This window comes from Mustela nigripes, chromosome 12 (assembly GCF_022355385.1).
Source record: "Mustela nigripes isolate SB6536 chromosome 12, MUSNIG.SB6536, whole genome shotgun sequence".
In the NCBI taxonomy this organism is placed as follows: domain Eukaryota; kingdom Metazoa; phylum Chordata; class Mammalia; order Carnivora; family Mustelidae; genus Mustela; species Mustela nigripes.
The window spans coordinates 16,026,133-16,047,353 of NC_081568.1; the positions used below are offsets into that span (position 1 = coordinate 16,026,133).

The following is a 21,221-nucleotide window of genomic DNA, read 5'->3' on the forward strand; positions in this document are numbered from 1 at the left end:
AAGGAACCAGGAAAATGATACAATGATATGGTAAGTTTAGCAATTCTTAACTTTGACACAAGAAAATTTCAGGCAAAGGGACTTGGTAAAAAAGTACAAGTCTCTACTTAAATATTGGGCTTCAGTTGTCACAATACTCCACAGTCTCGCTATTCTTTCTAACATAAATTCTGCTGAGTTAATCATGTATCTATTTAATTTTATGTAATAGAGTACTCATGTCTTTTTTTATCTTATTCCAGATGGAATTTCTTTCTTCTCAGAAAAAACTGAATGTTTACTGTTGATAAACAAATCATTTGTATATTCTGTGAGCCATACAGCGCCTCCCTTTGGGGTACAGTCTGATAAGTCATATTAAACAGTAACTTTGATTTTTGCATAAATAAAACTGTAATAAAAGTTAGTTATAGATACTACACAATAATATACTTTTCAAAAGTGCATTATAAGTGGTTAATTATAGGGCACTGGCTTTCGATGTCACCTTGACTTTCTTTAGGAAAGATAATTGAAAACTGACTGAATATAGACAACTTTAGCATACAAAATTAGCAGTGAATTAGCAGTTGTCTAACTACTGTCATGTACCATTAAGGTATTTTATATTTCTTGAATCTCTCTGAGAAAAATTGTGGAAAGGTTATAAGAAGTACAAAAACCAGGAATGTATATGAAAAAATATACTTTTTACATCCTGACATCTTAAATGATATATACATGGAATATCATTTATAAAGTTCCATTTTAGGTTTATTTTGGAATAATAAAATAAGTCACATTTTTGTCTTTAAACTTGATAGGAAAGGTTGTTCCTGGCAAAGTGTAAATCTGTGTAAATAAATGGTATAATCAGACAAAAATTTATAAGCTATATTTATATAAGATGTTTCATGTATTGTAGTTATACAAATAATAGCATTAATAATATTGGGATATAAAAAGAATACGAAACTGCATTTAAAAATACATTAAATATTTCAATTCTTCATTTTGTTCTTATCAGTATCATTAATAATATTTTCAATTATATCTCATAGCTCATACCATACTTGGCGAGTCTTTACCCCCTGCTGAGCATTATTTAGTTATTTAGAAGACTAAACTTTGAAAAGGATAGATGTGCAACGACAGCTCCTAAAAAGACAACATTCGATCAAAGAAAGTTGAAGTACACTTCAGTAGACAATGAAGAGTTAAAAATGCAACTTCTCTGTCCTGTATTCATGATAAAATTCCTCAATGTCAACAAACTATATGAAATGTATGAGTTGTATTTTGTTTTGTTTTTCACTGGATTTTTCTATCATAAAAATAAACAATTGCCACCCAAAAGAGAATAAACAGAGACTGTTTGTTTAGAGTTTGCTAGAGCAAGCAAGTCAACTACCATCACCTACTTTGGGAAGAGACTCAAAGGTAGGCAGGAGCATCCGAGAGACAGAATAAAAAGAATGAATGAATGAATGAATGAATGAAAAGGGGAAGGCTTCAGGCTTGCTCTGAATGGAAAGTTTTGAAATGGGAAGCTGAAGCGGGGATAACTAGAAGTCGAATATCTGACAGGATCAGGATCAGTTCGGGAACAGATCTGGTCCTCTGCAGTTGGCCCTGCGTTAGAAGCTCGAGAAATAACTGGGGAATGGGGCCGGGGGTGGGGGGGGGGCAGTCACTGACCAGGTCCTGACTGTTCCCAGGGCAGCTGTTGCAGACTGTGGTTTGGCTTTCCAGGTGGGTGGCTGCCGAAGCCATAGGCCAAAATCCTACTATCATACTTGGTCTAGTGATTATGTGCATTCACTTTCTCATATTACAGCTGATGGCAAACTAGTTATACCCTTATTGTGCCCAAACATAATTGCTTCTTAAAAAATAAAAAAAATAAATAAAGAAGATTCTAATTGATTCCAAACTTGAAGAGAAGGAAAGACCTCATACAATGAAGACAAAACAAAATCACGACACGAAACTTAAAATAATGCAAATTGAGTGCAGACATTAGAAGTATAGAAGAAGGTGAAGGCAGAAAAGGAGTAAGAGAAGTCACAGAAGCAATGATCACCACAGGGAGTGTTCCAAGTGTTAATAAATTTTAAGTTAAAAAACAGTCATACTAAAACATAAGAGTGGAGGAGAACGTTTTATATCATTTTTCAGAAATCCAGTTTCAAGGCAACACTATGCTTTTTCCTTCTTTTCCTCCCTTGAAAATTCTTGGTGTTAATTGTTCTACCTTTTTTTTTTTTTTTTTTTTTAAGTACAATGTGTGCTCTTTCGGTCTTCAAATAGAGATACAGTTCTATTTTAGAATCATTTCCTTTCATTATTTAACCTTGTGTTTTTGGTCTCAGGTTTCTCTCATCTCAAAAATATCTACGCACATTTGGATCTTCTTTGTCATATTTGTTTTCTCTAATATTGATTTTATTTCTTTGTCCTTTCCATTTTATAAATTTGTATTTTGTAACTTAAGTTACAAAATACAAAACTTGTTCAAGTATTGTACACTCCCTAAATGTTTCCTCAGCATTAGTAATTACGTGGTGACAACTGTTTCTAATATGCTTTACTTATATGTTTTATTTCCTATAATTATATTATTTTCTAGGCCCTGCAAACTCATTTTTTCTTCATCTGTCTCATAATCTTCCATGTTGATCATGGAGCCCAACACAGGGCTGGATCCCAGGACCCTGAGGTCATGATCTGAGCTGAAACCAAGGGTCCAATGCTTAACTGACTGTGCCAACCAGACGTCCCTTTTTTAATAGTCTAGTGTAGGTAACATACCATGATGTATTAGTTTAAGGTTTAAAATCTAGTGATTCAACTATTCTAGACCTTACTAAGTACCGATCAAAGTAAGTGTACTCTTCATCCCCTCAATCTGTTCACCCATTCCGCCAACCTCCTCCCTCTGATAATCATCAGTGTGTTTGCTATAGTGAAGAGTCTGGGATTTTTTTGCCTCCTTTTGGTCTCTGTCCATTTCTTTCGTTTTTCCTTTTTAAATTCCACATATGAGTGAAATTATGTAGTATTTGTCTTTCTCTCTGACTTATTTTACTTAGCATTATACCTTCTAGATCCATCTATTTTGTTGCAAAGGGCAAGATTTCACCCTTGAAATGACCGAGTAATATTCACTGTGTGTGTGTGTGTGTGTGTGTGTGTGAGTCGCGTGCGCACACATCTTCTTAATCCATTCATCAATTGATGGACATTGGTTTGCTTCCATAAACTGGCTATTCTAAGTAATGCTTCAATAAACATAGGGGTGCATATATCTTTTCAAAATAGTGTTTCATTATCTTCGGCTAAATACCTAGTAGTGGAACTACTGGATCACATGGTAATTCTATTCTAATCTTTTTTTTTTTTTTTTTTTTTTTTTAAAGATTTTTATTTATTTATTTGACAGAGAGAGGTCACAAGTAGGCAGAGAGGCAGGCAGAGAGAGAGGAGGAAGCAGGCTCCCTGCTGAGCAGAGAGCCTGATGTGGGACTCGATCCCAGGACCCTGAGATCATGACCTGAGCCGAAGGCAGCGGCTTAACCCACTGAGCCACCCAGGCGCCCAATTCTATTCTAATCTTTTGAGAAACCCCAACACAATTTTCTACAGTGGCTACACCAATATGCATTCCCACCAACAATGCATTAGGGTTCTTTTTCCTCCACATCCTCACCAACACTCCTTGTTTGCTGTGTTTTTGATTCAGCCATTCTGACAGGTGTGAGCTGATATCTAATTGTTTTGACTTGCATTTCTTTGATGATTAGTGGTGTTGAGCAAATATTGATGTGTCTGTGACCATCTGTATGTCTTCTTTGGAGAAATGTCTGTTCCTGGCTTCTGCCCATTTTTAGGATTAATTGGTTTTTGTTTTGTTTCTAGGATAACCATATTGTCTTTCTAAAACAGAAAAAAATGAGTGGAGAAAATATGCATGGCATTTTTTTTTTAAGGAGAAAAACAAAGAACTCCATAATCCAGAATACTTAATTACTTTAAATACACACTAGTGTGTGTGTGTGTATGTGTGTATAATCTTTTAAAGCATACAATTGATGAAAATTGTGGTCAATAACCAATCTTCTCAAGTATATAAATGAAGAAAATCTGTGGGACTATTTCAAAGAAAAATTTTACAGTAATAGGGAATGAATTATAAACATGCTCCTGACATATCACTGTATGTGTGTGCACTTTAATTCATTAATTTAATAAAGATTAATTACTACCTATTACAATGAAGACACTATTCTCCAGGGAGTAAAACTGGCATCACTGGCTTTATGCAGCTTTCACTCTTTTGTAGGTAGGATAGAGATGGGAGGGCTCATAAAAACAATGAACACAGCAAATATTCTGGGATGTTAGAAGTAATAAATTCTACAGAAGAAAATAAAAAAGAAAATGGAGAAATGGACTCCAGGAGGTGGTGGCGAATGAGCGGCAGCTAAGAGATTCTTCTGAGCAACCTCAGGGGAAGTCCATGGTTGAACAAAGACATTAATGAGAATGAAGAACATAAACCATTTGGAAATTTGGAGGAAAAGTAAATGCCAAAAGGAAGAGCTGAAGCAAAAGCACCTGCTCATGGTTGAATTAAAGGTGTAAAGGCCAGCAAGCCTGACGAGGAGTAAGCAAGAAGGAATTAGTAATGGAGGGCTCAGGGAGGAACCAATGGCCAGAGTATTTTGACCCTCATAAGCACACCATTGTGAGAGCTTTGACTTGATCTCGTCTTTCTTGACAGGGAACCAGTTAATACTGAGTAAATTTAAAATAGTAGAAAACTAGAAAGGCTGTTTTTGATTTTGATTTTTCACACACCACTAGGTCCCCACTGAAGGTGAATGTTTTAAGAAATAATGTTTACAAAGTGAAAGTAAAAGCCCCTTTGAGGAATACTCTATCTTGTCCGTCTAAAAATATTACTTAAATGTAGGGAAATTTTCTTGTTTGTTTCCATACTGTGTAGATTAATACTAGCCTTATATTACTATGACTTACTTGATGGAATTGTCAAGACCATAAACTATTTTTATGCCAGTTTTAGTGACTCCTTCTCTGGTATATGCTCATGACAAAATGTGTTTTCCAGCATCTAAGTTATCTCTTCTCCTTACATAGAGAAGAAAATTAACTGTATGTAGTGAAAATTTTCTGTTTGACATCTCTTTTCACATCTACTGCCATTCACCTCCTTCATTTCTCTACTCTTGGGAAATTTGGGGGATGATTTGACCATAATTTCAGGTCCCCGGTAGCTCGCCGTGATCGTATAGTGGTTAGTCCTCTGCGTTGTGACCATAATTTCTAATATAAGACTAGAGATGCTTACTTATTTTTTAAAAATTTGTTTTACCTTTGATAAATTAATGACTCTGGGAAGATTAGAGTGATGTTAGCCTTAAATTAACTCTGATTTTTTACTAATTTTATCATCATGTAAATGTTATCACAATATTTTAGCTAATAGAAAATTCTTATTTAACTTCTTGTGATTGATATTTTTAAATTATGTCAGTTCTTTGGTAAGTTAAAATTATTTCTGCAAGTTATTACTAAAAATACCAAATTAGGTTTAATGGACTAAAATTGTAATAATGAATATCTTCTAAAATGTTTAATAGTGTGACTTTTTTAAGTGCTACGCTGAAATTGAATTTCTAGATCTTTAGTCAATTTTACAACTCTGGACCAATATTAAATCAAGTGGGTATAAAATTTGGATACATGGACACTTTTGCAATAAGAAAAATGATAACACCAATGGTCCTTAAACATAGTTTTAAATTAAATTCTCTTTTCTTATTTTTAACTTAACAGGAGCTATAGACGTTTTTAAATGTGTGATCTCCAGGGCTTTCGACCTGAACATGACTTCGGTTTCTGGGTTTAATTAGGTACTATAGATCCCTGATTTAGAAGTGTATTTCAAACTGTTCTGTCTGCTTGCTTCAAGGAACAACAGCTCCTCGAAGATAGATTTGTGAACAAACTAAACAATATATTTACCCAAACTGAACAGTTGTTCATTAGGACTTGTTCTGAGGCCCAACCTCACAGTTCCCACTAATCAGTTATTGTGTTATGTCATCTACTCCACCCCAGTCTGTTCCTGACTTGAAGGATTCATATTAGAGTTCTGCAGAACTTAAAACTCTACCCTGCCTTGGGGCGCCTGGGTGGCTCAGTGGGTTAAGCCCCTGCCTTCGGCTCAGGTCATGATCTCAGGGTCCTGGAATCGAGCCCCGCATCGGGCTCTCTGCTCAGTAGGGAGCCTGCTTCCTCCTCTCTATCTCTCTCTCTGCCTGTCTCTCTGCCTACTTGTGATCTCTGTCTGTCAAATAAATAAATAAAATCTTAAAACAAAAAACAAAAAAACCCTACCCTGCCTTAATGCCTGATTGAAACACTACTCAGACTGTCACAGGAACATTCTTCCTCACTGCAACTGATTTAACATACTTACCTTTGCCTGATCAACAGCGGAATAGCAGGAGGCTTCTAAAACCCAACAGTCAACAGATGCAATGACAATTTGTTAAATGAGTGCACAGTGGTATCTTATGCATATAGTGAATAAATAAATATCTAGATGTATGGGAGAAATTTGAGGCGAGATGCCCCTCATGTCCCCTTTAAGGATATGTAGTTTTCATTCTCAAATGCAGCTAGAGTCGGTATGTATTTTCTAGACTTATGCCGACCTTACACCCTAATGACATAGTGCACTTTTTATCAGAAATTTTGAAAAATAATCCCTGTGACTTTGTTATACAGAAAATGAACATTTTAATATCAAAGCCTGAAAGATACCTGTAAGTATTCTTTTCTACAGTGCTATTTTCACTTGATTATAAAGCTGATGATATTTTCCAGATAATCACATTTAAGTAACTTATTTATGTTTGTTCACTTGGAGTTTGTATACCATTATCCCCATTGAACTGCTTTGGCTTTTTAAGAATGTGGTAGAATCTATTAAGTAGATTACGATAGGAGTTTTAGGAAAGCAGGACTTTTCTGATGCCCGTGTGCAAATGTTTGACTAACAATAGCTCAACTATCTCACTTGCACTTTCTCTTAATAAATACTGTGTTTCGGGGCACCTGGGTGGTTTAGTGGGTTAAAGCCTCTGCCTTCAGCTCAAGTCATGATCCCAGGGTCCTGGGATCAAACCCCGCATCGGACTCTGCTCAGCGGCGAGCCTGCCCTCTGCTCAGCGGCGAGCCTGCCCTCTGCTCAGCCTCCTGCCCTCTCTCTGCCTGCCTCTATGCCTACTTGTGATCTCTGTCTGTCAAATAAATAAATATTTAAAAACAAACAAACAAATACTGTGTTTCAAGGAAACAAATTCTAATCTCTAATATACCAAATATTCTTGACTATACCAGTAATTAAAAAAGAGAATACACAAGGGATACTTGGGGAAATGAGCAAATCGTCTCTCCTCTAAATTACCTTTAACCTGGGAAAAATACAATGGCCTGCGTCTGGTCTAGAGCATAAACTTGTGATTCATGATCAACTCTGAGGTTTTGATAAGTTTTGAGCATGTTCCGCTCCTTCAGAAGGCATGCTGTGAATGCACTTAAGGCTTCATTAGGCAAATATTTTATCACAGTTAGGAAAATTGACCATACAGAAATAACTGCTATGAAGTGGAAGACCCAACTGCTGTGCAGATATGTCAAAATATCGGTACAGGGAGGGTTATAAGAGGAAATCTGGACCCCTCATTCCAACAGCATCCATGGGACTGGTGACTAAAACATAAACCCAAATTATCATTATGGAGTTAAATTATGTATAATTTAAATATTAATGTTGATATTACGAAGTAATTTCTGATATTTAATCAGCTAGATTTAGGCTAAGATGGGATGGGGGAAATAGGTATTGGGGACAAAGGAGCACTTTCGTGACGAGGACTGGGTGTTGAATGGAAGCGCGGAATCACGACTGCATACCTGAAACTAATATTACATGGTATGTTAACTCAAATTTAACTAAAAATTAAAAAAAAAAAAGAAAGAGTTTATATTTTTAATGTATTAATTTAAACGCAATGCTCTGGTCCAAGTTTAATTTCACTAAACTCAAAGTTTACTTGAGTAATAACCCAACCATAAGGACACAAAAATTGCAAAGGCTTTGGGCAATTCTCTTCACTCTTTCTCAAATGTGAATATGATATTATAGACAAAAGGAAAATAACTAGTTAAGAAATCTTTGGTTATTTCTCTAATCAGTCTCTTTATAATTTAGCTATGGAATTAAATATGTCTCAAAATATTCTCCTGCATTAACATGTAAGATTTTTAAAAGCAAATATTCATGTGTATTTGTATTGCCTCAATATTAATGAAAAATGATGACATTGTACAGATACTGCTTTTACTATATATAGCTAAATAATCTATTTCTATAATTTGTACTCAAGAGTAACCAAAACCTAAAACTGTAAAGATATATGTGAATATATAATTCTCTAAAGATCAAATAAGAGTAGCCTAATAGTACCTAACCCTAATTTTTGAAAGATTAAAGAACACCCAATTTGAACATTTCTTGAATTAGTCAATCCATCATGATTATGTGCTTTTTTAAGAAAAATGTATCTCTAAAGACACATATACATGTCTTATTATTTCAAAAACAACAATAAAAAGAGGATTAAATTGTAACATTATATAACAAATAATATTTGCCATTAATTAGAAAACCAAATAAACTTGACAGAGAAAAAGAAAACAGAGGGTATATCATTTAGGAAAAACCTTTTTGGTGTGATTGCTCAGAAATATCCCTATCAAGTTACCCCTATATTATTAAATTTACCTTTAGGTTAGACTGCTTATCTGGAAAAAAGAGAGAATGTTTAAAGAATGAAGATTTGCTTTCTTTACTTCACATAATCCTTCTTCTAATTAGGCCTAGGATGACTAGTTTCATTGTTCAGTGGATTTTTTTCCTAAATCAAAAAGATAGATGCTTCAGGTGAATATGAATAGCATATTGCACCTGTGACAGGAGAAGTATAACACATTGGCGGAGGTCAAGGTTTATTAGCAGCAACCAAAAACCTCAAAGTTTTACTTTTATTTACCCATAGTATGCCTAACCTGGTGCTGTCAAGGGTGACAGATTTAGAGTCATTGTCCATGTTTCTTCAATGAGTTAGTCTGAATGGGCAGATTAATGAAATGAGACAAGAAATAATGAGCTTGGGAAAATTAGTACAGATTCTTGCTTCCTATGGGTCTCTCTCTCTCTCTCTCTCTCTCTCTCTTTTTTTCTGAAGCATGGATGAACATCTTTTTTGGTGTGTATTCTTTCAAGTACTAACCTAAGAAAAACTGTGATATGTTTGAATTTCAATGATAAATATGTTCATTTTTTGTGGGACAAACAAGATATATGCTAAGGCAAAGAGATGCTTGAAAAAAATCTTGAGAAATGACCTAAGCAGGTCTGTGGAACAGGTTTCACTAACTACCTAAACGAAATTGGAGATTCAGTCAGGGCTAGTACATATATAAACTGGAATTGGGCATTTTGATAGGTTGACATTTCTCCATGACAAGTTCAGAACCTTAAGTGATTCTAGAAATGTCAGAAAGGAGCTTAATAGGCACCTCAATGAAAACATTAACTACACAATTAAACTTAATGAGAATAAATTCTCCTTTTATGAGAAAAAGGTCAATGCTAGCCTGATCTTAGAAAAAAAAAAAAAAAGGAATTCAGACACACACAATGAAAGCCAATTAGAGAACTAAAGTTAATGTAGTTCTGTAAAAAGAGAGGTTTTTATCAAGTTTCTGAGCCATTACTTTCATATTAATATAAATTTGAATTATGAGAAAGTACAGTTTAATAATATCTATAATCTCATAAATAAGACACATGAACTCAAAGAAACTTCAGGATTCTAAACACGTAATAACCTAGTCTTCATGTCATGTTTTCATTTTTTTCACCAATGACACAATGACATTTAAAAACCTTCATATTATATATAAGTGAAAACCATGTCCAAAACTAAATGGTTAAGAGTTTTATATATCTATTTCAATGTTAGTTTCATTATTGATTGACCTTTAAATTAATAATAAAATATTACATTTATTGAACTCCAAATATGTGATACAACAGTAACACTACTGAATGTATAATATAATTATATCATTTTACAGGCAAGAGACTTCCTATCTCAAAATACTGGCTCACTCAGGTAGCAAGAAGAAAATACTGAATGCTATTTATTTCCCGGAAGTGCCATAAAAAGTTTTACCTTTTGATTTCTTATTTATTTATTTTTTTAATCAGTTCAAAATCAGCTATATAAAATTTATTGAATAACATAGCTAAAAGTGACTTTGTGATAAATAAATGAAATTATACAGGTATTTTGAGTACTTATTTAGAATAATAGCTTTGAAAAAGGCTCCATGAAGTAAAAAAAAAAAAAAAAAAAATGTTTTTCTCACATATAGCTTACAATCCAAACCTACAGAAACAACATCACTAATGCACAGCATAATATGAGAACGATTATTATGAGACCAATTGCTTAAAGTGCAGCTAAGCTTTAGTAGAAATAAAAATCAAAATAATTTTGGGAGAAGCAAGAACCTTAATGGAAAAGATGAACAGCTAAATTTAATTTGAAAGTTGGGAGACTTTGATTACACAAACAAATGGAAAGCTATTCTATGCTAAGGGATTTGAAGAATCCATATTGCTAAAATTTCCTTACTACCCAAACCAATCTACAAATTTAATTAAATCACTATCAAAATATCAACAACATTTCCACAGAACTAGAGCAAATAATAACAAAATTATTGTGGAACCACAATGACCCTTCCCCATAGCAAAATCAAACGAAAAAGAACAAAGCTCGAGGTATCACAAATTGTACTATATTTCAATATATGTACTATATTTCAAGATATAGTACAACGGTGTAGTAATAAAAACAGTATAATACTGGCACAAAAATAGACAAATTCATCAAGAGAACAGGATAGAAAGGCCAAAAATAAATCCATGATTTTATGGTCAATTAATTTATGCCACAGGAAGCAAAAATTTACAATGAGTAAAAGACAGTGTCCTCAATAAATGTTTTGAAAACTGGACAGTTACAGGCAAAATAATTAAACCAAACCATTTTCCTGCACCAAACACAAAAGTAAACCCAAAATGAATTAAAGACTTAGGTCTTTAATAAATAAATAAATAAATAAATAAACTCCTACATGAAAACAAGCAATAATTTCTTGACATTAGCTATAGAAACATTTTTCTACATATTTCTCCTTAAGCAAGAAAAGCAAAAGCAATTAAACTATTCAGCCTAAATCAAAATAAAAAGCTTTTGCAAAGTGATGGAAACCATAAAAAAAAAAGCAACCTAATGAATGGAAGAAGATATTTGCAAATGACATAACTGATGAGGGTTACTATCCAACATATATAAAAATGTATATAACTCGAGATCAAAAACACCAAATAATCCAATTAAAAAATGGGCAGAGAACCTGAATAGACAATTTTCCAAAAAAAAAGAAAAGACATAAAAAGAGGCAAGAGACACATAAAAAGCTTACAATTACTAATCGTCAGAGAAGTGCAAATTAATAACACAATGAGATATCACCTTAAACCTGTCAGAATGACTAAAATCAAAAAGAAAAAAATAACAAATGTTGGTGAGATTGTCGGGGGAAAAATTGAATACTCATACACTGTTAATGAGAAGGCAGATTGGTACAGGCACTGTGGAAAGCAGGATGATGTTTACTCAAAAAATCAAAACTGATGGGCGCCTGGGTGGCTCAGTGGATTAAGCGGCTGCCTTCGGCTCAGGTCATGATCTCGGGATCCTGGGATCAAGTCCCGCGTCGGGCTCTCTGCTCAGCAGGGAGCCTGCTTCCTTCTATCTCCCTCTCTGCCTGCCTCTCCGTCTGCTTGTGATCTCTCTCTGTCAAATAAATAAATAAAATCTTAAAAAAAAATCAAAACTGAGAGAGAATATAATCCAGTTATTCCACTATGGCTATTTACCCAAAGAAAACAAAAACACTAATTCAAGAAGATATATGCACCCCCATATTTATTGCAGCACTATTTACAATAGCCAAGATATGGAAGAAGCCCAACTGTCCTTCAAGAGATGAATGGATAGAGAAGATGTGATATATAAATAAAATGGAATATTACGCAGCCATGGAAAAGAAATGAGATCTTGCTATTCGTCAACAACATGAATGGATCTAGAGCGTATAATACTGAGTGAAATAAGTCAGAGAAAGACAAATGTCATCTGATTTCACTCAAATGTGGGATTTAGGAAATAAAACAAAGAAAGAAAAAGAGACAATTGAAAAACAGATTCAAATATAAAGAACAAACTTGTAGCTGCCAGAGGAGAGGTGGGTGGCAGGATGGGTGAAATACATAAAGGTGATTAAAAGTGCACTTACTATGAAATATTTTTTTTAATCATTTGCTTAAAAAAATGGAGACTTTAACAGATAGAAAAAAAAATGGGAAGATAAGGATTTTAAGCAAAGGCACCAACAAAAATGTAAATCTAAAACATGAGGGAAATGGGCGCCTGGGTGGCTCAGTGGGTTAAAGCCTCTGCCTTTGGCCCAGGTCATGATCCCAGGACCCTGGGATCGAGCCTCGCATCGGGCTCTCTGCTCAGTGCAGAGCCTGCTTCTCTCTCTCTCTCTCTCTCTCTGCCTGCCTCTCTGCCTACTTGTGTTCTCTGTCAAATAAATAAATAAATAAATAAATAAATAAATAAATAAACAAACATGAGGGAAATAAATATCAGATTGCCTGGAAAACAAGTTACCTGAAATAACAATAGTATAATAAGGAGAAAATATTTCTTTGGGCAGGTAATATAAAGATTCTAAACAGAAAAGTGATATAATCAGACTTGAGGTAGAGGACTACCTGAGTAGAGGACTCAGGGAGACCATGCCCAGACTCTTGACCTAGGGAAACTGTGAGCTATTGAATGTTTACTGTTGCAAGCTGCTAAGTTTCTGGTAATACTGTTACACAGCAATGGATATCTAACACATTCTAATTTTTATTTCTTGTATTAAAACACATTTACTCAAACTTTTCATATGTTTAAAAAATATTAGGTGATTCTATTTTATCTCCTAAAAATACTCATGTTCCTCATTTAAAGAAATCTGGAAATAGGTTTTAGCATTTATTTATTTATTTAGCATTTATTTATTTATCATTTTCTATAATTATTTGCTTGAATCTTCTTATAATTATTTGCCAGATTCCTATCTTCTCCTTCACACCAGGAAATAAAGATATCACATCATTGTTACTACTTCTTTCATCAGAAGTTCTGTAGTTTTGTTTGTTTGTTTGTTTGGTTGGTTGGTTGATTGCTTTGTTTTGTTTTGTATTCCCACTGCCTTGAATCTGGCTGTACTTTAACTAGCAGAGTATGACTGAAGTGACACAGCACCATGCCCCATTCAAGGGAAGCCCAGACAGCTTTGTGGAAAGTCTCACAGACAGAGAAAAACTGAGCCCCACCACAGCTCTAGCTGAGCTCCAGCCATTAGTCAGCAACAGCTCTGCCAGCCATATGGAAGAAACATCTTGGGAATGGATCCTTGAACCCAGTGCTGAGCTAGCCACAGATGACAACACAAAGAGCAGAGGTGAGCTGTAAGCCATCTAAATAAACAGTTATGTATCTATCTATTTATGTTATTTTTATTTTTATTTTTAAGCAGTCTCCATGCCCAACATGGGGCTTGAATTAACCACTTGAGGCTACAAGTCAAGTGCTATACTGACTGAGCCAGCCAGGCACCCTTCTAAAAGAGTTACAACCAAATTGCAAAGTCATAAGCAAACAATCCTTTGTTAAGTGAAGCCTCTACATCTTGTGGAAGTTGGTTATACAACAGACAATCAAAATGTCAAGAACAATGTGCATATCCTCAGGGCTTAAAAGTGTAATTGACACATAGGAGCTCTATCTCTATTTATTGAATGGATTAAGCCATTTTAATTCTCTTCTTTAAAAAAATAAAAAGATTTTTTTAAAGATTTTTATCTATTTATTTGATAGACAGAGAGAGATCACAAGTAGGCAGAAGGCAGGCAGAGAGAGAGGGGGAATCAGGCTCCCCGCTGAGCAGAGAGCCCGATGTGAGCCTTGATCCCAGGACCCTGAGATCATGACCTGAGCTGAAGGCAGAGGCTTAAACCACTGAGCCACCCAGGCGCCCCTAAAAAAATAAAAAGATTTTATTTATCCATTTGAGAGACAGACAGCCCAAGCAGGGGGATGTGGAAGAGGGAGCAGCAGACTCCCTGCTGAGCCAGGAGCCTGGCTTGATTCCCAGACCTGGAGATCATGACCTGAACTGAAGGCAGATGCTTAACCATCTGAATCATCCAGGTACCCCTTAACTTTCTTCTTTTAATGGAGATTTACAAGAAACAGTTTAACATTATGATCTGGGAACTTCATTTAAAAAATAACTTTTGAATCAAGATGTAGTTTTAGATATAGATTTTTATGAGACAGTATTTGGATTTGGAGAAGTAGATTACTTTGATAAAGAGGAAAGACTAAGTTGTAGAAAGCTTAGGAGATACCACCATAGTGAAAAAAGATAATGGCAAAAATGGAAACTGAAAAAAAATGGATGGTTTTGATAGAAAAGTATGAGAAGTCCATGTTCTAGATTTATGTTCATTTTTAAAGAACATATATTTTTATGACTGTACTTTCAAACTCCAATTGAGAAATATATTATTATTTGAAAAGGAAAAATGGATTATTCACCCCATATTTAATGTTTACTGCATTTTATTTTTTCATTAAGGTATTTTTTTGAACATACTCATTTAGATAATTTTAGTCAACAATATAATTTTAAATTATTAGTCGACTTAGACATTTTGTATATGCTTTTAGATAATAGCTAGACATGTAGGAATTTCTGTTACCACATTTGACCATAGTGTGGTACCTTATTATTTACTAGGAAAATTTCTCTGGCTAGTGTTTAAATACTTATCTTAAAGTTTAAATACTTTCAGTGTTTCAAAGAAAATAGTATTAAACAAAATAGTGTCACTATAATGAATATCATTAGTTTAGTAAAATAGCGGAGAGATAGGAGAGGGACAGGAGATCACAACATTCGGTAAAATTCTTCAACAAATTGCATTTATTTATTTTATGTAGTCAATTTACACATATATCTATCTCTGTGAGGATGATAAAACTTTTCCTGGAACACCCTACCATTTTAGAATGTAAGACTCAGAAATTCAACACATGCTAGTAAGTTTGGTATGTGGGATATTTCTCTAAATTCGGTAACTAAACCTTATTTATTTTTATGAATAAGCCTGCATTTATTTTTTCTGGGGAAATTTTTCTATTAATTTATATTCATGTATTACATGCTTTGGAAGTTCTATAGTAATGAAACTAGCATGTCTCAAATATGTTGATTATGGTTGATTTCATTTTATCTGAAGGACAGTTATGAACCTTTAAATAATACTCTTGTACACATTTTGGGAAATAATTCCTAGGTGAGGGGGAATTTAAAATTCAAAATTAATTAATTAGCATGATTCCTGGCAAGGGTAGGACATTTATAGGTATAAAAAGCTAATTTTATATAACTACTGCAACTATGATCCTAGGGAAAATAGTTATTTTCTATAAGTCCCATTTCCTTTGTCAGTAAAACCAAAATTACTGTGACAGTTACAGAAGGTCACTCTGAATAAATTATATATAAGCTAAAATGTAATATATGAACTATTAACTTAGTTATTCCATTATTCTTTCTCTGCTGAGTCATAAGTTAAATGCCAAAAATGTCACATATTCCCACTAAGTGGTCCTAATTGTTTGAAATCTCTACTTCACAGTGATGGGAGGTCTGATTCCAATAATCTGCACTTTATTCATTTCAACCTTTGCACAAAAGGTTTTTCTTAAAAAGCTGCAGATCATGCCATGTTCTTCTATAAGAAGATTCCAAATCCTAACAGTAGCAATTCTCCCTAAGTTCATTTATAAATTGAGTACATTTCAATAAAAACATTATTAAGTTTATTACCTGAACTATGGAAGTTGACTATAAATTTTCTCTTCTCTGCAAAGGTAGATAAGCAGAAATAGCCAGAAAATTTGAGAAAAACAGGAGTCATGGGAAGGTGATGACTAGCCATGGAAGATATTAACAAAGTGTAGGAAGTTGTGAGTATAGACAGATAATTCAGTTAAACATAGTAGAAAATGTAAAAATATAAGCAGCCAAGTGCCTCCGTCAGTTAAGCATCCTACTGTCGATTCAGAGTTGTGGGTTCAAGCCCTGTCAAGAGCTCCACACAAATGTGGCGCCCACTTATAAATAAACAAATAAGGAAAAGGGTCAACATTTCTCATAATAAAGGGAATGTTACTAAATGCTTGTAGAAAAGACAATCTTTTTAAACCTAAAATGCTGGGGGTAGAGAAAATGTTTGACAAAATATTCTGTTACCTAAACTATAGGAAGAAAGACAAAAGCATACCTTTTGATGGAGTTTAAAAATGGTGTCACTCCAGTACGTGGTGCCTAGAATTGTATTCATCTTAGTATTTCCAAGCTTGCTAAAAAAGTTTATTAAGTATATGTGTGTGTGCGTGTGTGTATTTAATTTTCTTATACTCTTTCTTTATAAACCTACTCAGTGTGTCTGCCCCAACTAAAGTTTCTCATATAACACTGAAATGATGATTGTGAAGCCCACGTCTCTTTCTTTTTCTTTTGAAGATTTTATTATTTATTTGACAGAGAGAGAGAGAGAGAGAGAGCAAGCACAAGCAGGGTAACAGCTGGCAGAGGGAAAGGAAGAAGCAGGCTCCCTGCCGAGCATGGCTGGAACCCAGGACCCTGGGATCATGACCTGAATTGAAGGCAGATACTTAACACCCTGAGCCACCCAGGCGCCCCTCGATGTCTCATTCTTGACTTAGAAGGGATACATTTATCATTTAACTATTAAATGTACTCATTCCTATAGGTTTTCTTTCTTCAGACTTTTTGTTTTTTGTCAAGTTTATTTTTTCTTATTGGATACCCATCATCATCTTTCTAGAGTGTTAAGAGTTTTTATATATTTGTTGAACCTATTTTTAATTATTTTGATGACTTAGATTTCTTAAAATAATGAAGTCTTTCATGCTCAGAATAGCCTCAATTTGTTCTTGTTATTATCCACATTTTATTTAGGATTTTTATATCTACATTCACAAAAAATTTGACCTGTGGTTTTTCTTTTACATGTTAAAAAACATATAACTGATTTTATAACCATGCATTAATGTGACATATTCCATATGGTTGCAAGTACTTGAAAGTAAAACTCATTTTCTATTTTCATTTGTCTTTATATTCTCTTCTTCCAGCTTCCTGTAACTTGCAAAATTGTGTTTAAAAAAGCTTAAAAAGTGACACAGCTTAGATGCTTCTCCTCTAAGGAGCCTTTGCCTGGACTGTTTCTGTATTGTTCTCCTATCCTAAAGGATCTTTGTTCCCAAATCCCATGATGTGCTCAACCTCACTATTGATTTCTTCATTCTTTTTCTTAAATTATGTACAATAATTCCATGTAGATTTCCTTAAATGTTTTATAGACTTAATAAAATGAATGTCATAGGTTACAAAAAATATCTTAGATATGAAGACGACGACTCAAAAAATACAGTAAAATGGAAAAAAAAAAAAACCTAAATATTCCATAGTGCTTGTTAAATGTGAGGAGTCTGAGGGCTGCAAAGATCTTCTGTTTTATTTCATATGTGGTCTAAGGAAGCATGGGAAGCTTAAATCATAACAAAGGAATACATAGGAGATCCCAAGAAAATAAATTTTAAAAAACCACTCAGTTTCTTAATTATGATTATAAGGAAGTTACACTTTCTGTGGAAATGCCATTCTAGATATCATCTCAGTAAATTTTCTCATAAAACCTATTTATATTTTTGCATGGGGACAGCTGTAGAACAAAGTTTTGACCAATGACTAAATTCTACATCAGATCAACTATAGTGATGATAAACAGTGGCCATATGCAGAAGTTTTCAAGAAACTATATTACTATTAGAATAAAACTGTGTGCTGCAAGTTAACATAAATGTCCAGATTGATCAAATAAAGGCCTCAAAAGTTCTGTTTATGCATGCATAGACAATTGCATACTTTTATAAGTTTCCTTGGCCTAAAATTCATTACTGTCACAATAAACATCCGTTAGAGAGCACCCCAATCTTTTTCCCTCTTTTAGATGTGTAGAAGGATTTCCAATGTTAATTCCAATGCTCTATAATTCTTTTAAAAATTTGTGCAACATGGACGCCTGGGTGGCTCCGTGGGTTAAGCCTCTGCCTTCAGCTCAGGTCTTGATCTCGGTCCTGGGATCAAGTCCCGCATCGGACTCTCTGTTCAGCAGGGAGCCTGTTTCCCTCTCTCTCTGTCTGCCTCTCTGCCTACTTGTGATTTCTCTCTCTGTCAAATAAATAAATGAAACCTTTAAAAGAATAAATAATAAAAATAAATAAAAATAAAAATTTGTGCCACAAATTGAGCGATTTTCAACTCCTAATAAATATTTCTGTAGCCAACAACAACAATAAAAAAAGGAATGCAAAAGATTATCTAAAATTCAATCAGAGAATACATTAAGGGATGTCTGAGTGGCTCAACAAGTTAAGTGTCTGATTTTGACTGGGGTCATGATGTCAGGGTCTGCGCTTCTTGCTCAGCAGGGAGCTTGCTTCTCCCTCTCCCTCTGCTGCTCTTCCTGCCTGTGTTTTCTCCCATTGTCTCTCTCAAATAGATAAGACTTTTGGGGGGGTAAAAAAAGAGGATACTTTAAACTTAACCATTTAATACACCAATATATATTGGAGATATTCATCATGATGATAATAATGATAAAAATTTATCGTGGTATTTCTATAGTATTTCAGATATTTTTATAACTCTAGGATGCATTTTCACTATGGTAAAGTAAAACTTTTTCCAATATTAAAAGGTGGGTAGAATAGGAAATTGTGCAATTTAAATTATTCCCCTTCATTGTTTTCTTTTCATGTTTATAGACCTGTCCAACCCTTTTCACTCTTAAAATTCTTCTCTCGTCCCAATGTATTTTCTAGCTATTTTTCAATATATCTTATCCTTTTTATTTCTAAAATGTTTAACCTGTGTATTCTCATAATTTTCCATAATGCTGACCAAAGTTTTCCCAAATATTTCTTAACAGGATGACTGACATAAGCAAACTGAGCCCAACATCATAGGGCAATGACATGCCCAGAATCAGAATCACATGTAGAGTAACAGAACTGTTATGATAAGAATCAGCATGGAGAAGCTATCAGTATCTTGCATCGGTTTGCTAGTTTTTTATTTTATTTTATTTTATTGTTATAACACCAATATCATGCACAGTCATAATTTTTTTTTTTTTAAGTCAAAATCTTATCCCTTGTGTTCAGTGTGGAGTTAAGACAGCAGGGTTTTTGTTAATGGTTGACAAGGATTCTTTTGGATGTAAGTGATATATCTAAGTGCTGACTCCAGGAAGGGAAGTCCAATGTGTGTGTTACATGATTAGTACAAATGTATTGTGCAATCTCTTAGGCTCCACTAAATAACATCCTTAGTACTCAGCCAGTAAGATGACACATTGTTCAATAAAACATAGAATTAGCTTCCCTTCCTCTCTCTACCTGCCTCTCTGCCTACTTGTGATCTCTCGGTCAAATAAATAAAATAAAATCTTTTAAAAAAAAAATAAAACATAGAATTAGCAAATACCAGGGAATTTTAAAGTGACAAGTGAAAAGAATAAAAGATTGTTATTGTTCCAGTTGTGTTTTCAGGTGTCTGATTTACTAAAAAATCTCTGGCTATTCCATACAGTGTAAGGTTTCTCATAAGTGATTTGGGATTAGCTGGACATTTCTGTTCCGCACTCACTCCTACTTCATGTATATTTTCTCCTGAACAATTCCCTTAAAGATGACTATGTGATAATTAAACAATAATATTCACGGTGGGGACAGAGAAACAACCACAACTAAAAAAATACCAACATAGATAGGGAAAAGAAACAGCAAGGGAAAGGTGGGAAACCTTTGGATCTAACATATTAGTAGTATAGATATATGCCCAGTAAGTACTTGTTGAATGACCATGAACATGAGGCAAAGATGAAATGAAGAGATGCTTTTCAAAAAATGCGAATGAATGAATGAATGAGTCAGTCAACTGTACAATCGTCTTCATTCTGACGTAGAATCTAAACCTTCCCAGTGACAATGTTTGACAGGGGAGAAGAGGGAAAGGAAAAAGAAACCAGCTGAAAAAAAAATAAATAAATAAAGAGAAAGTCAAGAAAAAGAAAACTGGAGTCATGACCACTTATTCTCATTTGCTACTGAGAAGAAATATTCAAGGAGTACAGTCCGAGGTCAACCGAGCTTGCTTAACACTTCCCTGGGCCATCTGCCCACAAGGAAGTTTGCTTTCCAAGATTCCGTTTGCATTCTTCTTTTCTGTAGAAACATACAATTTAAATACCACCCAGATGCTTGTGATTATCTGCTACTGATGTTTTATTCTGTTGAATAAGGCCCAGCAACTCCCATTTAATAGTTTTTTTTTTTTAATTCTAAATAAATCTAACCTTTTACATGAAGGTTTTTAGCTAATGTTGGCAGCAGTGTATTTAACAGTGTATTTCCTTCATGTAGAGTCTACAGAAGGACTACTAATTTACTTCCTCAGTGCAGAGGTTAGCAGTTTCCACAAAGTATGGGAAAATTCTTCCTTACAAACCAATGATAGTTCCATGTTTTCCTTTGATGGTTGTTGGCAGACTTCTCACTTTCTCATATATAAACATTTATGACTCCAACATCAGCAGAGCCAGGAAAGAGATGAAGCTAAGGCGCCTGACTAATTGACTGGCATTAATATAATTAAACATATTAAGATCCAGATTGATAGCCACTGAGTGACTTTAACGACTGGCATGTTCATTTTAGTTAATTTGTCATTGAGGCCTTTAACGTAATGGGCTCGACAGAACTCAAAGTTATTATTTTGCAAAATTT

General features: G+C 34.2%; 1 protein-coding gene across 3 annotated transcripts in view; it reads right to left on the minus strand.

Moving 5' to 3' along the window:
• The window catches only part of CDH18 (cadherin 18), a 982,055-nt gene that overhangs the window by 898,180 nt on the left and 62,654 nt on the right, over nt 1-21,221 (minus strand). The gene's annotated exons all lie outside the window — the stretch shown is intronic.